At 40.2% G+C, this 23,550-nt stretch overlaps 1 non-coding gene across 1 annotated transcript; it reads right to left on the bottom strand.

The window, feature by feature from the left end:
• Nucleotides 1-2,183: 2,183 nt before the first annotated feature.
• Nucleotides 2,184-2,290, bottom strand: LOC135148175 (small nucleolar RNA R71). The gene has a single exon (XR_010286067.1). It is a non-coding gene; the product is annotated as a small nucleolar RNA R71 (small nucleolar RNA).
• Nucleotides 2,291-23,550: the final 21,260 nt, after the last annotated feature.

Here is a 23,550-nt window from a genome sequence, read left to right as displayed (position 1 = left end):
TGGCTAGATTGAAGTTGGATGCAACTGATAAGTGGTATTTATACACACTTATAGGCCTTCATTTCCACTTAAATTGGTTGGTTGTACTTAAGTGTTTAGTGTCTTTTGATGTGTTTTTATTGTTTTTCTGTGCAGGTCACGAGTTGAGATGATGAAGTGATTTTCTATCAATTTAGGGTGTTTTTGGGCATTAATTGCAAGAATGGAGAATTATGGATTCATCACGGCTTGGGATTTTGTGGGTACATCTTCTACAAACCCTCACGAGAACACACTCGTCCACTAGAGCTATCTAGGGGTTTAAAGGGCTTGTTGCATATGCTAAATGCAACCGTGATCACCTACGGAAGTGGTACTAGGAGCGAGGAAGGACATGCACGCGAGAACGAGCTGAACACGAAGAAACAGGGCTGCCATCACAGTCAGTAGCGCGCCCGCGCTAACCTATAGCGCGCCCGCGCTATCCTCGGGTCAACTAGCGCGCCCGCGCTAGTCTAGCGCGGTGGCGCCCAGCAGAACTTCCCCGGGCCGATTTTTGAAGCTTTTCTGATGGATTTTCGCAGCGGTCGAGGCCCGGTTGACTTAGTCAATGCATTTTAATTTCTCGTGTGTAAAAACCCTAGCCTCATAGAAGTAGTTAGAGAATAGAGAACAATATCGTAGTTTCAGATTATTAATTCAAGCACATTATCAGTTGTATTAGATCGTTCTTCGCGAGGAAGTGACAGTTTCAAGCGAGATCGTGAACAGCAATCTGTAACGTGTGATCTTTATTATTAATTCAAGCATTTTTATTCTATTTAATTCTCGTCTTTTCTTTATAATGTTTTCATTAGAACCCATGATGTCGATTAGTTCGATTATGAACTAACCGCCTTCATGGGATTCTAATGGATTTATCGATGTAGTCTAGTAACGAATATTAATTACTCGATTTTGTGACGTACGTTGATTTCTTTGCATGAGCCGTACTTATTCTTCTTAGGAGCGTAGCTAACTTCTAAGTTGTTTGTTAATTCTTTCTGAAGCGAGAGTGGATGATTGAATTTAGAACTATGCCATGTAAACATAGGATTATGTGAATGAAACATAATTTGTGGTAGACTTGAACTATTTTTATCACCCTATGTAATCACGATAGACGACTTGTTATTAAACCTCTCTGCTTACACTACCGCTATAGAGATATAGGGTCTGAGCTTTGTTGGTGTCCATGAGATTTCTATCTTGATTGTGGATTTTGATTGGTATGATATGTGTGCAACGAGAGTTGGCATGTATTACTTTCGTGTTGTCTGATTAGGATCAACAGTCACATGTTAATCAGTAATTTCAATTCTAGATGAATTCGATAATGAAATTAGAATCCCATGTGTTTTCCTATTCTGAATTTGATTAGTAATTTTACTTATTAGTATAAAAGAAACCAATCCTTGTTAATTGTCTTGGCAGTGATAATTGATCATACATTGTTGCATAGGTGCGTATTCTTAATTCACCAGTCTCTGTGGGATCGAACTTAATATATTACTTGTGATCACGTGCGCTTGCGTGTAGATTTTTGCGAACAAGTTTTTGGCGCCGCTGCCGGGGACTCGGTGTTAATTAATTAGTTTATGTACTTGTCATCAGTGTGCATTAAGATTCACTGACTAGGATTCTATTCTCTTCTCACTTTTCTTCTTTTCTTTATTTCAGGTACTGGGGTCGCGTTTATGCAAACACGTTCTCAGACCCGTAAGAAAGCAATTGATTCATCTTCTACTTCTTCTTCTGATTCTGAAACAATGCCAGAACCTGAAGCACAACCAGACAACAAGGCATTGAAGGATTTCTCTATGCCAAAGATCGATGATATCCAATCAAGCATTGTCAGGCCTGCAATCGCAGCCAAAGCCTTTGAAATCAAACCAGGAACTATTCAAATGGTCCAGAACTCGGTACAGTATGGGGGTTCTCCTACTGAAGACCCCAATATGCATATACGGAATTTTATAGAGATCTGTGACACTTTCAAATTCAATGACGTCTCTGATGAAGCTGTGAAGCTAAGGCTTTTCCCATTTTCACTCAGAGATAAGGCTAAGGGATGGTTACATTCTTTACCATCTGGTTCGATCACTACATGGGAAGATCTAGCTCAGAAATTTCTCACTAAATTCTTCCCCATGGCAAAGACTGCTGCACTACGAAATGCTCTATCTCAATTCTCTCAACAATCAGGAGAAACATTCTGTGAAGCCTGGGAGCGATATAAGGAGATGCTAAGGAAGTGTCCCCATCATGGCATGCCAGATTGGATGCAAATAAACAGTTTCTATAATGGTCTTGGACCTCAATCCAGACCTATGCTTGATGCTGCTTCTGGAGGTGCGCTATGGGCAAAGAGTTATGAAGAAGCTTATGATCTCATTGAAATGATGGCTGCTGATGAATATCAGAACCCTACTCAAAGACTTACTCAAGGGAAGGTAGCCGGAATTCTTGATCTTGACACGTCTACAGCTATAGCAGCTCAACTTAAGGCTCTCACGATGAAAGTTGATTCTCTGGCTCACCAAGGAATTCAACAGCCAATCTTGTTCGCAAAAATCTACACGCAAGCGCACGTGATCACAAGTAATATATTAAGTTCGATCCCACAGAGACTGGTGAATTAAGAATACGCACCTATGCAACAATGTATGATCAATTATCACTGCCAAGACAATTAACAAGGATTGGTTTCTTTTATACTAATAATTAAAATTACTAATCAAATTCAGAATAGGAAAACACATGGGATTCTAATTTCATTATCGAATTCATCTAGAATTGAAATTACTGATTAACATGTGACTGTTGATCCTAATCAGACAACACGAAAGTAATACATGCCAACTCTCGTTGCACATATATCATACCAATCAAAATCCACAATTAAGATAGAAATCTCATGGACACCAACAAAGCTCAGACCCTATATCTCTATAGCGGTAGTGTAAGCAGAGAGGTTTAATAACAAGTTGTCTATCGTGATTACACAGGGTGATAAAAATAGTTCAAGTTTATCACAAATTATGTTTCATTCACATAATCCTATGTTTACATGGCAAAGTTCTAAATTCAATCATCCACTCTCGCTTCAGAAAGAATTAACACACAACTTAGAAGTTAGCTACGCTCCTAAGAAGAATAAGCACGGCTCATGCAAAGAACTCAACATATGTCACACAATCAAGTAATTACATTCGTTACTGAACTACGTCGATAAATCCATTAGAATCCCATGAAGGCGGTTAGTTCATAATCGAACTAATCGACATCATGGATTCTAATGATAACATGGTAATTAAAAGACAAGAGTTAAAAGGAATAAAAATGCTTGAATTAATAATAAAGATCACACGTTACAGATTTGATGTTCACGATCTCGCTCGAAACTGTCACTTCCTCGCGAAGAACGATCTAATACAAACTGATATTGTGCTTGAATGAATAATCTCAGAAAAAACTACGATACTGTTCTCTACTTAAAACTACTTCTATGAGGCTAGGGTTTTTACACACGAGAAATTAAAATGCATTGACTAAGTCAACCGGGCCTCGTCCGCTGCGAAAATCCATCAGAAAAGCTTCAAAAATCGGCCCGGGGGAGTTCTGCTGGGCGCCACCGCGCTAGACTAGCGCGGGCGCGCCAGTTGACCCGAGGATAGCGCGGGCGCGCTAGTGGTTAGCGCGGGCGCGCTAGTGACTGTGATGGCCGCCCTGTTTCTTCATGTTCAGCTCGTTCTCGCGTGCATGTCCTTCCTCGCTCCTAGTACCACTTCCGTAGGTGATCACGGTTGCATTTAGCATATGCAACAAGCCCTTTAAACCCCTAGATAGCTCTAGTGGACGAGTGTGTTCTCGTGAGGGTTTGTAGAAGATGTACCCACAAAATCCCAAGCCGTGATGAATCCATAATTCTCCATTCTTGCAATTAATGCCCAAAAACACCCTAAATTGATAGAAAATCACTTCATCATCTCAACTCGTGACCTGCACAGAAAAACAATAAAAACATATCAAAAGACACTAAACACTTAAGTACAACCAACCAATTTAAGTGGAAATGAAGGTCTATAAGTGTGTATAAATACCACTTATCACACCCCCAAACTTAAACTGATGCTTGTCCTCAAGCGTCAACGACACTATACAATAATACAATGCAATGCATGAATGCAACTACGTGATGAATGAGTGAACTATGAAGTAATTGCCTTGCAAATTTTTAATACCTCAGATTGTGCTAATGTTCTCGACTTTCATCTCTCTCGCCACCAAGTCAATTACCCTTCTAATTACAAGTGTGGAGTGCCAGTGTGTGCAAGCATGTTCTTTCATTGAGACAAGACAAAAACTACTAATCCCACAGAATCCCCATCAAGAATCGTAAAAGTTATAAACTAACACCCCGTCACTCAAGCCCAACTAAAAGCCAAGGTCCCAAAGAATGTCCACACCCTTCTATTTTATTCACTATTATTTTTACTTTTTTTTTCTTTTTATTGGTGATTAATTGCTCGGTCTAAGGTCAGAGCGCTTCGCAGTGTAAATGCGTTACGAACACCACAAGACTTCACACACCAATTATTCACTCTAATTTAGTGGTTTATTTAATCGTGCCATGGTTGAGATCCCTAAAGATTTATGCACTAGTACCCATGTAGCGAGTGTTGGGTCAACAATCCCAAACCACAAAGGGCTTTAGGTTGTTAGGCACAAAGTCCCCTCAGACTTAATTACTCGAGTACTAATGAGCTCAACCTAGTTAATTCTACCACTTATTTTCTTAGTGAATTTATTTACTACTATTTTTTTTTTTTTCTTTTTCTATATTTTTTTTTAGAAAGGTATATCTACTCCTCAGTTCCCCCAAACTTAAGATTTACAGACCTAAGCTGAAGGGCGCTCAATTCAATCCTCGAATTCATGGAATTTCGTCTAAATCCTATCTCAAGAACATATGTGATTTACAATTTCCAACACAAGCAATTTCCAAGTACTAACCTAGCATTGCAATTGAAACTACTAATCAAGACTACGCACATAACTCATCATAGGCAATTAGCTTGGCTTAACTTCATAATTCATGCAAATGCTCGTGATACTAACTACTACAATTATCACTAAACATGTAAAAATAGAGAAAATATGAGAAAAATAGAAAGAAAATGTGAGAAATTAAAAAAAATTCAAATCAAATAAACGTGAGAACTATATGAACTAACTATATGAACTAACTAACACATGCAATAATAAACTACGTAATAATATGCTCTTCCTTAGATTACCACCCCCAAACTTAAAATTTTCAATGTCCCCATTGAAAGTGATAAAAAGGCTAGAGCACCCACATACCTACTCGGAGTCCGAGTCCTCCCCCTCCTCTGTAGGAGGTGAATCAGGTGGAGGATACTGCATCCCTGCTCCGAATACTGGCCACTGAACTGTGACCCCCTGTGCCTGAAAAGCACTACCTAGAGCCTGTGTCAAATCAAACGCAAACCTCTGGTGGATGTCATGCATGGTGTCCATCCGTCTCGCTAATCGGCGATAATGAACATCTCCCATAGGCTCGGAGCTCCTCTCCGTCTGAGAAGTACCAGCTCCCGAAGCTCCAGGACGCTCCCTCCGGACGAACTCTGGACGTCCCCCTGGCACCTCATCATATATACCCAAGGCCTCGAGGGTGGGGAACTCCTCCTTCCCACTCCGTCATCCGGCTGATCGCCGAATGATCAATCGGTGCTCCTGGCAACTGTAATTGCTCGTTGGATGGCCAACGAACACCGCTCGACCGACAAAGCTTCGTCACAATTGTGCCATATTGAATGGCACCAGTGGTTCCTCCCTGTAAGAACCTCAGAATCCCCTGATGGATAACATGCCCCAGATCAATATACTTGCCCGAGACAATCCCAAAGAGCAGAATAGCTCTTTCCACTGTCACCTCATGCCCATGTGAAGATGGCATGATGTTAGCACATATGAAGGCATTCCAGGCCTTCGCATACCGGTTCAACCCGGCTGCTGGAAAAGAGGCATGTGCCGGCAAAGGAGGTTGCGTCATCTTCCAAGCTGTATCCGGCACACACATATCATACACCAATCGATCAAGATCAACTGGATCATCATCAAACCGGCGTTTAGCACGCCCAATCCTCTCAACCACCCAATCTTCTTCATTACGGCGCCTAGCACGCCCCCCAATAACTCTACGGATCGCATCCGCACTATAATCCACCCGGATTCCCCGTACCACCGTGAATCCATCTCGATTCTCCTTGGCATTAGCATAAAACTCTCGAATAATAGCCAAGGGAACCGCCTCCGGAGCCTCGCAAAAAGATTCCCAACCTCGTTCTTGAATCATGTTCAAGAGCTCACCATCTTCCGCCGTGGGTAGGAATCCCCTCTCTTTGACTATCGACTTATTCATAAGCCGTTGAAATTCGGTTCGTGCACCATCGGAAGTGAACTCAACCTCACCCATAGATGAAGAATCGCTAGATGTAGGGGCTTGGGTGCTCGGTCCTTGTGATCTTCGGGCTCTTTTGGGTGCCATTGATAGAGATTTAGAGTTGCAAGAGGTTTGTGTGTAGTGGGTTTGAGAGATTTGGATGAAGGTTGTGTATGGATGTGTATATATAATTAGGGTTTAGAGAATTATAATGGGATTTGGAGATGAGTGTTTTGTGTTTATATAAGGATTGGAGAGCTGAGTTAGGGTTTTATGGGATGTATTTCGGGCTAGGCATGCAAAATTAGGAGTGTGGGCTTTTTAAATCTAAAAGAAAAGAATTTTGGGAGAAAAATCGCCAACCTCGGCAGTCAGTAGCGTGGCCGCGCTAAGTATAGCGCGGGCGCGCTGACACTAGCGCGGGCGCGCTGACACTAGCGCGGGCGCGCTAGTGTCTGACACCGAAGGCTGATTTTTTTGATTTTTGTGCTTTTGAAGTATACAATGGTACAATGTGGTTCCAATGCGTGGGTTGCCTGCCACGAAGCGCTTGTTTAACGTCGTTAGCTCGACGTGAAATCCAGAATTAATCCGATTCCGATGAAGTATCCTGTGGAGGATACCTCGTTCCGTAACCAAACGAATCCCAAGTAACATTGACGTCTAGTGCCAAGAATGCTTCAGCAAGAGAATCCGTTAGTATATCAGCAAAGCGACCAATTCGTTCTTCCAACATGTCAATACGCCTGATTATTCTTCGGTACTGTGCTTCATTCAATGTCGAAACAGTAGGTGATTGAATTACAGATTGGTTGCTCGCACTGGCAGAGAATAGAGGACAAGTGTCTCCACATGCATTAGAATTTGAGTCTGAGTGAGCTCTAATTCTGTGCCAATTATTCATCTGGATTTCTTGAGTGAGTTCGACCGCTTCATCCTCCTCTGATTCTTCCTCCTTTGGAATTTTCCACTTTAGGTCTCTGTGCTCAGCAGCGGCTAGGTTCTCTATTAGCTCATAAGCATCATCAAAGCTCTTGCTCCAAAGATTTCCCCCAGCTGCAACGTCTAACACTGCTCTACATTGACTATTAAGTCCTCTGTAGAAGTAATGAATTGCCATTCCAGGAGGCATGTCATCTTCCTTGAGATTTTCGAGAATATTCTTGAATCGTTCCCAAGCTAGACAAAGATATTCTCCCGAGACTTGAGAGAATTTACCTTCAGTGTTTTTGATAGCTGATACTTTGATTAGAGGATAAAACCTTGTACAGAATATTTTCTCAACCTTGTTCCAGCTATTAGTAGTGTTTGCCGAGAGAGAGATAAACCACGACCTTGCTACATCACGTAGCGTGAATGGGAAGAGTCTCAGCTTCACTAGATCTTTAGGTCCGATGTTGAAATCCAGTGCAGTAATGAATTTCTCGAAATTCCTTAGATGCAGGTTTGGGTCCTCAAGAACTGACCCCCCAAATTGAATAGTATCTTGCAGCTTGAGAATGATTGATGGCTTGATTCGAATACCGCTGGCTGATATCGCTGGCTCAATTGTGTCAGCCCGATTATCATTGATTTTCAACTGAGAAAATCCACGTGTCGCCTCACCAACTGCTGTCCTCGCATAATCTCTTGTTCCAGAATCAGAAGAAGAAGATGAATCCATTGCTTCCTTATGAGCTTTAGAATGTGTTTGCATAAACGCGATCCAAGTACCTGAAATAAAGAAAAGAAGAAAAGTGAGAAGAGAATAGAATCCTAGTCAGTGAATCTTAATGCACACTGATGACAAGTACATAAACTAATTAATTAACACCGAGTCCCCGGCAGCGGCGCCAAAAACTTGTTCGGTGAAATCTACACGCAAGCGCACGTGATCACAAGTAATATATTAAGTTCGATCCCACAGAGACTGGTGAATTAAGAATACGCACCTATGCAACAATGTATGATCAATTATCACTGCCAAGACAATTAACAAGGATTGGTTTCTTTTATACTAATAATTAAAATTACTAATCAAATTCAGAATAGGAAAACACATGGGATTCTAATTTCATTATCGAATTCATCTAGAATTGAAATTACTGATTAACATGTGACTGTTGATCCTAATCAGACAACACGAAAGTAATACATGCCAACTCTCGTTGCACATATATCATACCAATCAAAATCCACAATTAAGATAGAAATCTCATGGACACCAACAAAGCTCAGACCCTATATCTCTATAGCGGTAGTGTAAGCAGAGAGGTTTAATAACAAGTTGTCTATCGTGATTACACAGGGTGATAAAAATAGTTCAAGTTTATCACAAATTATGTTTCATTCACATAATCCTATGTTTACATGGCAAAGTTCTAAATTCAATCATCCACTCTCGCTTCAGAAAGAATTAACACACAACTTAGAAGTTAGCTACGCTCCTAAGAAGAATAAGCACGGCTCATGCAAAGAACTCAACATATGTCACACAATCAAGTAATTACATTCGTTACTGAACTACGTCGATAAATCCATTAGAATCCCATGAAGGCGGTTAGTTCATAATCGAACTAATCGACATCATGGATTCTAATGATAACATGGTAATTAAAAGACAAGAGTTAAAAGGAATAAAAATGCTTGAATTAATAATAAAGATCACACGTTACAGATTTGATGTTCACGATCTCGCTCGAAACTGTCACTTCCTCGCGAAGAACGATCTAATACAAACTGATATTGTGCTTGAATGAATAATCTCAGAAAAAACTACGATACTGTTCTCTACTTAAAACTACTTCTATGAGGCTAGGGTTTTTACACACGAGAAATTAAAATGCATTGACTAAGTCAACCGGGCCTCGTCCGCTGCGAAAATCCATCAGAAAAGCTTCAAAAATCGGCCCGGGGGAGTTCTGCTGGGCGCCACCGCGCTAGACTAGCGCGGGCGCGCCAGTTGACCCGAGGATAGCGCGGGCGCGCTAGTGGTTAGCGCGGGCGCGCTAGTGACTGTGATGGCCGCCCTGTTTCTTCATGTTCAGCTCGTTCTCGCGTGCATGTCCTTCCTCGCTCCTAGTACCACTTCCGTAGGTGATCACGGTTGCATTTAGCATATGCAACAAGCCCTTTAAACCCCTAGATAGCTCTAGTGGACGAGTGTGTTCTCGTGAGGGTTTGTAGAAGATGTACCCACAAAATCCCAAGCCGTGATGAATCCATAATTCTCCATTCTTGCAATTAATGCCCAAAAACACCCTAAATTGATAGAAAATCACTTCATCATCTCAACTCGTGACCTGCACAGAAAAACAATAAAAACATATCAAAAGACACTAAACACTTAAGTACAACCAACCAATTTAAGTGGAAATGAAGGTCTATAAGTGTGTATAAATACCACTTATCAAATCTCTATTTGCGAATTATGTGCTGGTGCTCATGCTACTGATCAGTGTGCCATTTCGAGTGAATCAGCGCAATTTGTGAGCAACTTTCAGAGAAGTCAACAGCCTGCTCCAGCTACTTATCATCCTAGCAACCGAAATCATCCGAATTTCAGCTGGAGTAATAATCAGGGTTATAATCAGTCTCAACAAGGATTTCAACAGGGACCTAAACAGTATAATCAGGCTGGAAATTCACAACAGTATGCACCTAAACAGCCATATCACCCCCCGGGATTTCAGAATCATGGGCAATCAGCTAACGAAAGGTCTGACATGGAAGAGCTAAGGCTCATGTACAAGAGTCAAGCAGTAACTTTAAAAGCCTTGGAGACACAAGTCGGTCAGTTAGCTAATGCTTTACTAAGCAGACCACAGGGGAATCTCCCTAGTGATACAGAGGTACCAGGTAAGAGGGACCCTAAAGAGCAAGTCCAATCCATTACGCTGAGATCTGGAAAAACTACAACAGGGCCTACCTCAACATTAGTACAAGATCAGGGTGATGAACCGCAAGAAATTCCAGCAGAAGTTCCTTCAAATACAATTGGCACCAACCCTACTGTTGAAAAGGATAAGGCTATTCCTGCAGCTGCTCCGATGTCAAAACCAGTATATCCACCACCCCCATTTCCTAGGAGGTTAAAAAAACAGCAGCTGGATAAGCAATTTGGTAAATTCCTAGAAGTATTCAAAAAGCTTCACATCAACATTCCATTTGCTGAAGCACTCGAGCAAATGCCTAGTTATGCCAAGTTCATGAAGGGTATTCTTTCAAAAAAGCTAAAGCTCGAAGAGTTAGAGACCGTGGCTTTAACGGAGGAATGTAGTGCTGTACTTCAACAGAAATTACCACCTAAGCTTAAGGATCCGGGAAGCTTTACTATTCCTTGCACTATTGGGAAGTTCTCTTTTGATAAGTGTCTGTGCGACTTGGGAGCTAGCATCAATCTGATGCCTCTATCTATCTTCACACAACTTGGCCTGCCAGAGCTCAAGCCAACAAATATGTCTTTACAGTTGGCTGATCGTTCGATCACATATCCGAGGGGTATAATTGAAGATGTGCTAGTCAAGGTTGATCAATTAATATTTCCAGCCGACTTCGTGATTCTTGATTTTGAAGAAGACAAAAGGATTCCTATCATCTTGGGTAGACCATTTTTAGCCACTGGCCAAACATTAATCGATGTCCAAAAAGGGGAACTCACAATGAGAATACAAGATCAAACTGTCACGTTCAACGTATTCAATGCAATGAAATTACCAACTGATGAGGAATCTTGTTTCAGCGTGGATGTGCTAGACACTACAACAGAAGCTAATAGCCAGCGGGTTTTACAGAATGATGCATTGGAAGCAATCCTTACCAATGATGAGGAATGGGACAGTGAAGAAGAATTGGAAGAGATCCATCATCTTAACTCATCACCTTGGAGAAGGAATTTTGAACCACCTGTCGAATCTCTTGGCTTGGAAGAACAAAAGGAAGATCACAAACCACTACAACCATCAGTAATCGAAGCACCTAAACTTGAACTTAAACCACTACCGGATCACTTAAGGTATGCTTTTCTTGGCAAAGGTTCTACTCTTCCTGTTATTATTGCATCTAACTTGTCAGGTGAGGAAGAGGAAAAACTTTTGAGGGTGCTAAGGGAATTCAAAACAGCGATTGGTTGGACCATAGCTGATATCAAGGGCATCAGTCCCTCCTTTTGTCAACACAAAATTCTAATTGAAGAAGGAAGCAAACCTTCAGTGGAACAACAAAGAAGGCTAAATCCTATCATGAAGGAGGTTGTAAAGAAAGAGATTCTTAAATGGCTTGATGCAGGTATCATATATCCAATTTCAGATAGCTCATGGGTGAGTCCAGTGCAGTGTGTGCCTAAAAAAGGGGGCATGACAGTAGTAGCCAACGAAAAAGGGGAACTTATCTCAACCAGAACTGTCACTGGTTGGAGGATTTGCATGGACTACCGAAAGCTGAATAAAGCTACAAGAAAGGATCACTTCCCTCTGCCTTTTATTGATCAGATGCTTGACAGGTTGGCTGGTCATGAATTCTATTGCCTATTGGATGGGTATTCTGGTTATAAGCAGATTGCTATCTCTCCGGAGGATCAAGAAAAGACAACCTTTACATGCCCTTATGGTACATTTGCGTTCCGAAGAGTACCTTTTGGCTTATGCGGTGCACCAGCCACTTTTCAAAGGTGCATGATGGCAATATTCTCAGAGATGATCGGCATCAATGTGGAGGTATTCATGGACGACTTTTCCGTATTCGGAACGTCTTATGACGAATGCCTCACGAATCTGAGAATGGTTCTTAAGCGATGTGTGGAAACTAATCTGATTCTGAATTGGGAAAAATGTCATTTCATGGTGCAAGAAGGAATCATATTGGGGCATAAGGTATCTGCCAAGGGACTAGAAGTCGATAAAGCGAAGGTGGAAACAATTAAAAATCTTCCTCCACCACTTTCAGTCAAAGGCATCCGAAGCTTCCTTGGTCATGCAGGTTTCTATCGGAGATTCATCAAGGATTTCTCAAAAATTTCTAAACCCCTTTGCAATCTGTTAGAGAAAGACATTCCATTCAAATTTGATGAGGAGTGCTTGGAAGCATTTGAAATCTTGAAAAAGAAGTTGACATCAGCACCTATCATCACTGCACCTGATTGGAGTAAACCATTCGAATTAATGTGTGATGCCAGTGATTATGCTGTAGGGGCTGTACTGGGCCAGCGAACAAGTAATGTGTTTCATGTTATCTATTATGCCAGCAAAACATTGAATGATGCACAATTGAACTACACTACTACTGAAAAAGAACTTCTAGCTATTGTCTTTAGCTTTGAGAAGTTCAGGTCTTATCTTCTTGGAACAAAGGTAGTGGTATATACTGATCATGCAGCCATTCGGTATCTCATATCAAAGAAAGATTCTAAACCAAGACTAATTCGCTGGGTTTTATTACTCCAAGAATTTGATGTGGAAATTAAAGATCGGAAGGGCACAGAAAATCAGGTAGCAGATCATTTGTCCCGACTAGAAGATCACAGCAAACAAACTACAGACAACACTCTAATCAATGAATTCTTCCCAGATGAACAGTTGTTTGGAGTTGATGCAGAAGAGCCATGGTTTGCTGACATTGTAAATTATCTGGTGAGTAAGATCATTCCTCCAGAATTCTCTTATGCTCAACGCAAGAAATTTCTTCACGATGTGAAATGGTATATTTGGGATGAACCCTTTTTGTTTAAACAAGGAGTCGATCAAATTCTCAGAAGGTGTATCCCTAATAATGAAGTTGAAGGAGTTTTGCGCGAGTGCCATTCCACTGGTTATGGAGGCCATTACAGCGGAGAAAAGACAGCAAAGAGGGTACTTCAAGCAGGCTTTTACTGGCCAACTCTGTTTAAAGATGCTCATCAGTATGTGTTGGGTTGCGATCGATGTCAACGTACAGGTAATATATCTAGGAGGAATGAAATGCCTCTTAAAATGCTCTTGGAAGTCAAAATATTTGACGTTTGGGGTATTGACTTCATGGGACCGTTCGTTTCATCTTGCAACAACCAGTATATTCTATTAGCAGTGGATTATGTGTCTAAATGGGTGGAGGTAAAAGCCTTACCTACAAATGATGCTAAGGTGGTCTTGCAATTTCTTCAAAAACAAATCTTTACCCGTTTCGGAGTCCCTAGGGTCATTATCAGTGATGAAGGCTCTCATTTCTGCAATCGGAAATTCACAACCTTGATGACTAGGTATAATATCAATCACCGGGTTGCTACTGCTTATCATCCTCAAACGAATGGTCAAGCTGAAGTGTCTAACAGAGAGATCAAACGCATATTAGAGAAGGTGGTTAACCCTTCTAGGAAAGACTGGTCCTTACGATTAGATGAGGCTGCTTGGGCTTATCGAACAGCTTATAAAACACCGTTGGGTACTTCTCCATTTCAGTTAGTGTTTGGCAAGGCTTGTCACTTACCAGTTGAGTTGGAACATAAAGCTTATTGGGCCCTAAAGAAGTTGAACTTCGACTTACAATTAGCTGGAGAGAAACGAATGATGCAACTCAATGAGTTAGAGGAGTTTCGCCTCCGTGCTTATGAAAATAACAAACTCTACAAAGAAAAGGTGAAAAGATTGCATGATCAGCGGCTGATACAAAAATCGTTTGTGGTTGGTCAATTGGTGCTATTGTATAACTCTCGGTTGAAGTTGTTTCCAGGGAAACTCAAGTCACGCTGGTCAGGGCCATTTACAGTCAAGACGGTATTTTCCCGCGGTGCAGTAGAAATCTATGCAAAATCACCGGATGAATCATTTAAGGTTAATGGTCAAAGGTTGAAGCCTTACTTTGGCGGAAATGTGAATCGTGAGGTACAAACCACGATTCTTCAATCGGAAACGGATTAATTCTGGATTTCACGTCGAGCTAACGACGTTAAACAAGCGCTTCGTGGGAGGCAACCCACGCATTGGAACCACATTGTACCATTGTAAACTTCAAAAGCACAAAAAATCGAAAAAATCAGCCTTCGGTGTCAGACACTAGCGCGCCCGCGCTAAGTTGCACAGCGCGCCCGCGCTATACTTAGCGCGGCCGCGCTACTGACTGCCGTGGCTGGCGAATTTTCTCCCTAAATTATTTTCTTTTCGTTTTAAAAAAGCCCACAATCCTAATTTTGCATGCCTAGCCCGAAATACATCCTATTAAACCCTAACTCAGCTCTCCAACCCTTATACAAACACAAAACACATCTCCAAATCCCATTATAATTCTCTAAACCCTAATTATATATACACATCCATACACAACCTTCATCCAAATCTCTCAAACCCATTACACACAAACCTCTTGCAACTCTAAATCTCTATCAATGGCACCCAAAAGAGCCCGAAGATCACAAGGACCAAGCACCCAAGCCCCTACATCTAGCGATTCTTCATCTATGGGTGAGGTTGAGTTTACCTCTGATGGTGCACGAACCGAGTTTCAACGGCTTATGAATAAGTCGATAGTTAAGGAGAGGGGATTCTTACCCACGGCGGAAGATGGTGAGCTCTTGAACATGATTCAAGAACGAGGTTGGGAATCTTTTTGCGAGGCTCCGGAGGCGGTTCCCTTGGCTATTATTCGAGAGTTTTATGCTAATGCCAAGGAGAATCGAGATGGATTCACGGTGGTACGGGGAATCCGGGTGGATTATAGTGCGGATGCGATCCGTAGAGTTATTGGGGGGCGTGCCAGGCGCCGTAATGAAGAAGATTGGGTGGTTGAGAGGATTGGGCGTGCTAAACGCCGGTTTGATGATGATCCAGTTGATCTTGATCCCAAAGATGACGCAACCTCCTTTGCCGGCACATGTCTCTTTCCCAGCAGCCGGGTTGAACCGGTATGCGAAGGCGTGGAACGCCTTCATATGTGCTAACATCATGCCATCTTCACATGGGCATGAGGTGACAGTGGAAAGAGCTATTCTACTCTTTGGGATTGTCTCGGGAAAGTATATTGATCTGGGACATGTTATCCATCAGGGGATTCTGAGGTTCTTACAGGGAGGAACCACTGGTGCCATTCCATATGGCACAATTGTGACGAAGCTTTGTCGATCGAGCGGTGTTCGTTGGCCATCCAACGAGCAATTACAGTTGCCAGGAGCACCGATTGATCATTCGGCGATCAGCCGGATGACGGAGTGGGATGGAGGAGTTCCCCACCCTCGAGGCCTTGGGTACATATATGATGAGATGCCAGGGGGACGTCCAGAGTTCGTTAGGAGGGAGCGTCCTAGAGCTTCGGGAGCTGGTACTTCACAGACGGAGAGGAGCTCCGAACCAATGGGGGATGTTCATTATCGCCGATTAGCGAGACGGATGGACACCATGCATGACATCCACCAGAGGTTTGCGTTTGATTTGACACAGGCTCTAGGTAGTGCTTTTCAGGCACAGGGGGTCACAGTTCAGTGGCCAGTATTCGGAGCGGGGATGCAGTATCCTCCACCTGATTCACCTCCTACAGAGGAGGGGGAGGACTCGGACTCCGAGTAGGTATGTGGGTGCTCTAGCCTTTTTATCACTTTCAATGGGGACATTGAATATTTTAAGTTTGGGGGTGGTAATCTAAGGAAGAGCATATTAGTATGTAGTTTATTATTGCATGTGTTAGTTAGTTCATGTAGTTCACGTTTATTTTATTTTGCTTTGATTATTTCTCACGTTTTTTTTTTATTTTCTCACGTTTTCTTTCTATTTGTCTCATAGTTTCTTTATTTTTACATGTTTAGTGGTAATTGTCGTAGTTAGTATCACGAGCATTTGCATGAATTATGAAGTTAAGCCAAGCTAATTGCCTATGATGAGTTATGTGCGTAGTTTTTGATTAGTAGTTTCAATTGCAATGCTAGGTTAGTACTTGGAAATTGCTTGTGTTGGAAATTGTAATTCACATATGTTCTTGAGATAGGATTTAGACGAAATTCCATGAATTCTAGGATTGAATTGAGCGCCCTTCAGCTTAGGTCTGTAAATCTTAAGTTTGGGGGAACTGAGGAGTAGATACCTTTCTAAAAAGAAAAATATAGAAAAAAAAAATAGTAGTAAATAAATTCACTAAAAAAATAAGTGGTAGAATTAACTAGGTTGAGCTCATTAGTACTCGAGTAATTAAGTCTGAGGGGACTTTGTGCCTAACAACCTAAAGCCCTTTGTGGTTTGGGATTGTTGACCCAACACTCGCTACATGGGTACTAGTGCATAAATCTTTAGGGATCTCAACCATTGCACGGTTAAATAAACCACTAAAATAGAGTGAATAATTGGTGTGTGAAGTCTTGTGGTGTTCGTAACGCATTTACACTGCGAAGCGCTCTGACCTTAGACCGAGCAATTAATCACCAATAAAAAGAGACAAAAAGAAAAAAAAAATATAGTAAATAAAATAGAAGGGTGTGGACATTCTTTGGGACCTTGGCTTTTAGTTGGACTTGAGTGACGGGGTGTTAGTTTATAACTTTTACGATTCTTGATGGGGATTCTGTGGGAGTAGTAGTTTTTGTCTTGTCTCAATGAAAGAGCATGCTTGCACACACTGGCACTCCACGCTTGTAAATAGAAGAGTAATTGACTTAGTAGCGAAAGAGATGAAATTCGAGAACATTAGCACAATCTGAGGTATTAAAAATTTGCAAGGCAATTACTTCATAGTTCACTCATTCATCACGTAGTTGCATTCATGCATTGCATTGTATTATTGTATAGTGTCGTGACGCTTGAGGACAAGCATCAGTTTAAGTTTGGGGGTGTGATAAGTGGTATTTATACACACTTATAGGCCTTCATTTCCACTTAAATTGGTTGGTTGTACTTAAGTGTTTAGTGTCTTTTGATGTGTTTTTATTGTTTTTCTGTGCAGGTCACGAGTTGAGATGATGAAGTGATTTTCTATCAATTTAGGGTGTTTTGGGCATTAATTGCAAGAATGGAGAATTATGGATTCATCACGGCTTGGGATTTTGTGGGTACATCTTCTACAAACCCTCACGAGAACACACTCGTCCACTAGAGCTATCTAGGGGTTTAAAGGGCTTGTTGCATATGCTAAATGCAACCGTGATCACCTACGGAAGTGGTACTAGGAGCGAGGAAGGACATGCACGCGAGAACGAGCTGAACACGAAGAAACAGGGCTGCCATCACAGTCAGTAGCGCGCCCGCGCTAACCTATAGCGCGCCCGCGCTATCCTCGGGTCAACTAGCGCGCCCGCGCTAGTCTAGCGCGGTGGCGCCCAGCAGAACTTCCCCGGGCCGTTTTTTGAAGCTTTTCTGATGGATTTTCGCAGCGGTCGAGGCCCGGTTGACTTAGTCAATGCATTTTAATTTCTCGTGTGTAAAAACCCTAGCCTCATAGAAGTAGTTAGAGAATAGAGAACAATATCGTAGTTTCAGATTATTAATTCAAGCACATTATCAGTTGTATTAGATCGTTCTTCGCGAGGAAGTGACAGTTTCAAGCGAGATCGTGAACAGCAATCTGTAACGTGTGATCTTTATTATTAATTCAAGCATTTTTATTCTATTTAATTCTCGTCTTTTCTTTATAATGTTTTCATTAGAACCCATGATGTCGATTAGTTCGATTATGAACTAACCGCCTTCATGGGATTCTAATGGATTTATCGATGTAGTCTAGTAACGAATATTAATTACTCGAATTTGTGACGTACGTTGATTTCTTTGCATGAGCCGTACTTATTCTTCTTAGGAGCGTAGCTAACTTCTAAGTTGTTTGTTAATTCTTTCTGAAGCGAGAGTGGATGATTGAATTTAGAACTATGCCATGTAAACATAGGATTATGTGAATGAAACATAATTTGTGGTAGACTTGAACTATTTTTATCACCCTATGTAATCACGATAGACGACTTGTTATTAAACCTCTCTGCTTACACTACCGCTATAGAGATATAGGGTCTGAGCTTTGTTGGTGTCCATGAGATTTCTATCTTGATTGTGGATTTTGATTGGTATGATATGTGTGCAACGAGAGTTGGCATGTATTACTTTCGTGTTGTCTGATTAGGATCAACAGTCACATGTTAATCAGTAATTTCAATTCTAGATGAATTCGATAATGAAATTAGAATCCCATGTGTTTTCCTATTCTGAATTTGATTAGTAATTTTACTTATTAGTATAAAAGAAACCAATCCTTGTTAATTGTCTTGGCAGTGATAATTGATCATACATTGTTGCATAGGTGCGTATTCTTAATTCACCAGTCTCTGTGGGATCGAACTTAATATATTACTTGTGATCACGTGCGCTTGCGTGTAGATTTTTGCGAACAGCAACTTGTAGCTTCATTCTAGACTCGTTTGAAGTTGAAAACAATTTGTAGCTTCATTTTCGGTTGTTTAAAATTAGAATCAACTTGTAGTTTCATTCTTGACGCGTTTGAGCCTGTAAACAACTTGTTGCTTCATTATTGGCTAAATTGAAGTTGGAAACAACTTGTAGCTTCATTCTAGACTCGTTTGAAGTGGAAAACAATTTGTAGCTTCATTTCCAGTTGTTTAAAATTAGAATCAACTTGCAGTTTCATTCTTGACTCGTTTGAGCCTGTAAACAACTTGTTGCTTCATTATTGGCTAGATTGAAGAGTGATACAACTTGTAGCTTCATTCTAGACTCGTTTGAAGTTGAAACCAATTTGTAGCTTCATTTTCGGTTGGTTAAAATTAGAATCAACTTGTAGTTTCATTCTTGACTCGTTTGAGCCCGGAAACAACTTGTTGCTTCATTATTGGCTGGATTGAAGTTGGAAACAACATGTAGCTTCATTCCAAACTCGTTTGAAGTTGAAAACAACTTGTAGCTTCATTTCCAGTTGTTTAAAATTAGAATCAACTTGCAGTTTCATTCTTGACTCGTTTGAGCCCGGAAACAACTTGTTGCTTCATTATTGGCTGGATTGAAGTTGGAAACAACATCTAGCTTCATTCCAGACTCGTTTGAAGTTGAAAACAACTTGTAGCTTCATTTTCAGTTGTTTAAAATTAGAATCAACTTGTAGTTTCATTCTTGACTCGTTTGAGCCTGTAAACAACTTGTTGCTTCATTATTGGCTAGATTGAAGTTGGATGCAACTTGTAGCTTCATTCTAGACTCGTTTGAAGTTGAAAACAATTTGTAGCTTCATTTTCGGTTGTTTAAAATTAGAATCAACTTGTAGTTTCATTCTTGACTCGTTTGAGCCCGGAAACAACTTTTTGCTTCATTATTGGCTGGATTGAAGTTGGAAACAACATGTAGCTTCATTTTCGGTTGTTTAAAATTAGAATCAACTTGTAGTTCATTCTTGACTCGTTTGAGCCGGAACAACTTTTTGCTTCATTATTGGCTGGATTGAAGTTGGAAACAACATGTAGCTTCACTCCAGACTCGTTGAAGTTGAAAACAACTTGTAGCTTCATTTTCAGTTGTTTAAAATTAGAATCAACTTGCAGTTTCATTCTTGACTCGTTTGAGCCTGTAAATAACATGTTGCTTCATTATTGGCTAGATTGAAGTTGGATGCAACTTGTAGCTTCATTCTAGACTCGTTTGAAGTTGAAAACAATTTGTAGCTTCATTTTCGGTTGTTTAAAATTAGAATCAACTTGTAGTTTCATTCTTGACTCGTTTGAGCCCGGAAACAACTTTTTGCTTCATTATTGGCTGGATTGAAGTTGGAAACAACATGTAGCTTCACTCCAGACTCGTTTGAAGTTGAAACAACTTGTAGCTTCATTTTCAGTTGTTTAAAATTAGAATCAACTTGCAGTTTCATTCTTGACTCGTTTGAGCCTGTAAACAACATGTTGCTTCATTATTGGCTAGATTGTAGTTGGATGCAACTTGTAGCTTCATTCTAGACTCGTTTGAAGTTGAAAACAATTTGTAGCTTCATTTTCGGTTGTTTTAAAATTAGAATCAACTTGTAGTTTCATTCTTGACTCGTTTGAGCCTGTAAACAACTTGTTGCTTCATTATTGGCCAGATTGAAGTTGGATACAACTTGTAGCTTCATTCTAGACTCGTTTGAAGTTGAAACCAATTTGTAGCTTCATTTTCGGTTGTTTAAAATTAGAATCAACTTGTAGTTTCATTCTTGACTCGTTTGAGCCCGGGAAACAACTTGTGCTTCATTATTGGCTAGATTGAAGTTGGATTGCAACTTGTAGCTTCATTCGAGACTCGTTTGAAGTTGAAACAATTTGTAACTTCATTTTCGGTTGTTTAAAATTAGAATCAACTTGTAGTTTCATTCTTGACTCGTTTGAGCCTGTAAACAACTTGTGCTTCATTATTGGCTAGATTGAAGAGTGATACAACTTGTAGCTTCATTCTAGACTCGTTTGAAGTTGAAAACAATTTGTAGCTTCATTTTCGGTTGTTTAAAATTAGAATCAACTGTAGTTTCATTCTTGACTCGTTTGAGCCTGTAAACAACTTGTTGCTTCATTATTGGCTAGATTGAAGTTGGATACAACTTGTAGCTTCATTCTAGACTCGTTTGAAGTTGAAACCAATTTGTAGCTTCATTTTCGGTTGTTTAAAATTAGAATCAACTTGTAGTTTCATTCTTGACTCGTTTGAGCCAGGTAAACAACTTGTTGCTTCATTATTGGCTAGATTGAAGTTGGATACAACTTGTAGCTTCATTCTAGACTCGTTTGAAGTTGAAACCAATTTGTAGCTTCATTTTCGGTTGTTTAAAATTAGAATCAACTTGTAGTTTCATTCTTGACTCGTTTGAGCCCGGAAACAACTTGTTGCTTCATTATTGGCTCGATTGAAGTTGGAAACAACATGTAGCTTCATTCGAAACTCGTTTGAAGTTGAAAACAACTTGTAGCTTCATTTCCAGTTGTTTGAAATTAGAATCAACTTGCAGTTTCATTCTTGACTCGTTTGAGCCCGGAAACAACTTGTTGCTTCATTATGGCTGGATTGAAGTTGGGAAACACATCTAGCTTCATTCCAGACTCGTTTGAAGTTGAAAACAACTTGTAGCTTCATTTTCAGTTGTTTAAAATTAGAATCACTTGTAGTTTCATTCTGACTCGTTTGAGCCTGTAAACAACTTGTTGCTTCATATTGGCTAGATTGAAGTTGGATGCAACTTGTAGCTTCATTCTAGACTCGTTTGAAGTTGAAACAATTTGTAGCTTCATTTTCGGTTGTTTAAAATTAGTATCAACTTGTAGGTTTCATTCTGACTCGTTTGAGCCCGGGAAACAACTTTTTGCTTCATTATTGGCTGGATTGAAGTTGGAAACACCATGTAGCTTCATTTTCGGTTGTTTAAAATTAGAATCAACTTGTAGTTTCATTCTTGACTCGTTGAGCCCGGGAAACAACTTTTTGCTTCATTATTGGCTGGATTGAAGTTGGAAACAACATGTAGCTTCACTCCAGACTCGTTTGAAGTTGAAAACAACTTGTAGCTTCATTTTCAGTTGTTTAAAATTAGAATCAACTTGCAGTTTCATTCTTGACTCGTTTGAGCCTGTAATACATGTTGCTTCATTATTGGCTAGATTGAAGTGGATGCAACTTGTAGCTTCATTCTAGACTCGTTTGAAGTTGAAAACAATTTGTAGCTTCATTTTCGGTTGTTTAAAATTAGAATCAACTTGTAGTTTCATTCTTGACTCGTTTGAGCCCGGAAAAAACTTTTTGCTTCATTATTGGCTGGATTGAAGTTGGAAACAACATGTAGCTTCACTCCAGACTCGTTTGAAGTTGAAAACAACTTGTAGCTTCATTTTCAGTTGTTTAAATTAGAATCAACTTGCAGTTTCATTCTTGACTCGTTTGAGCCTGTAAACAACATGTTGCTTCATTATTGGCTAGATTGTAGTTGGATGCAACTTGTAGCTTCATTCTAGACTCGTTTGAAGTTGAAAACAATTTGTAGCTTCATTTTCGGTTGTTTAAAATTAGAATCAACTTGTAGTTTCATTCTTGACTCGTTTTGAGCCCGGAAACAACTTGTTGCTTCATTATTGGCTAGATTGAAGTTGGATGCAACTTGTAGCTTCATTCGAGACTCGTTTGAAGTTGAAAACAATTTGTAACTTCATTTTCGGTTGTTTAAAATTAGAATCAACTTGTAGTTTCATTCTTGACTCGTTTGAGCCTGTAAACAACTTGTTGCTTCATTATTGGCTAGATTGAAGAGTGATAACAACTTGTAGCTTCATTCTAGACTCGTTTGAAGTTGAAAACAATTTGTAGCTTCATTTTCGGTTGTTTAAAATTAGAATCAACTTGTAGTTTCATTCTTGACTCGTTTGAGCCTGGTAAACAACTTGTTGCTTCATTATTGGCTAGATTGAAGTTGGATACAACTTGTAGCTTCATTCTAGACTCGTTTGAAGTTGAAACCAATTTGTAGCTTCATTTTCGGTTGTTTAAAATTAGAATCAACTTGTAGTTTCATTCTTGACTCGTTTGAGCCAGTAAACAACTTGTTGCTTCATTATTGGCTAGATTGAAGTTGGAAACAACTTGTAGCTTCATTCTAGACTCGTTTGAAGTTGAAACCAATTTGTAGCTTCATTTTCGGTTGTTTAAAAATTAGAATCAACTGTAGTTTCATTCTTGACTCGTTTGAGCCCGGAACAACTTGTTGCTTCATTATTGGCGATTTGAAGTTGGAAACAACATGTAGCTTCATTCGAAACTCGTTTGAAGTTGAAAAACAACTTGTAGCTTCATTTCCAGTTGTTTAAAATTAGAATCAACTTGCAGTTTCATTCTTGACTCGTTTGAGCCCGGGAAACAACTTGTGCTTCATTATTGGCTGGATTTGAAGTTGGAAACAACATCTAGCTTCATTCCAGACTCGTTTGAAGTTGAAAACAACTTGTAGCTTCATTTTTCAGTTGTTTAAAATTAGAATCACTTGTAGTTTTCATTCTTGACTCGTTTGAGCCTGTAAACAACTTGTTGCTTCATTATTGGCTAGATTGAAGTTGGATGCAACTTGTAGCTTCATTCCAGACTCGTTTGAAGTTGAAAACAACTTGTAGCTTCATTTTCGGTTGTTTAAAATTAGAA

This window comes from Daucus carota, chromosome 7 (genome assembly GCF_001625215.2).
Source record: "Daucus carota subsp. sativus chromosome 7, DH1 v3.0, whole genome shotgun sequence".
Taxonomy (NCBI): domain Eukaryota; kingdom Viridiplantae; phylum Streptophyta; class Magnoliopsida; order Apiales; family Apiaceae; genus Daucus; species Daucus carota.
Note: the sequence above shows the minus strand (reverse complement) of the source record. Positions and strands in the feature narration are given on the sequence as shown.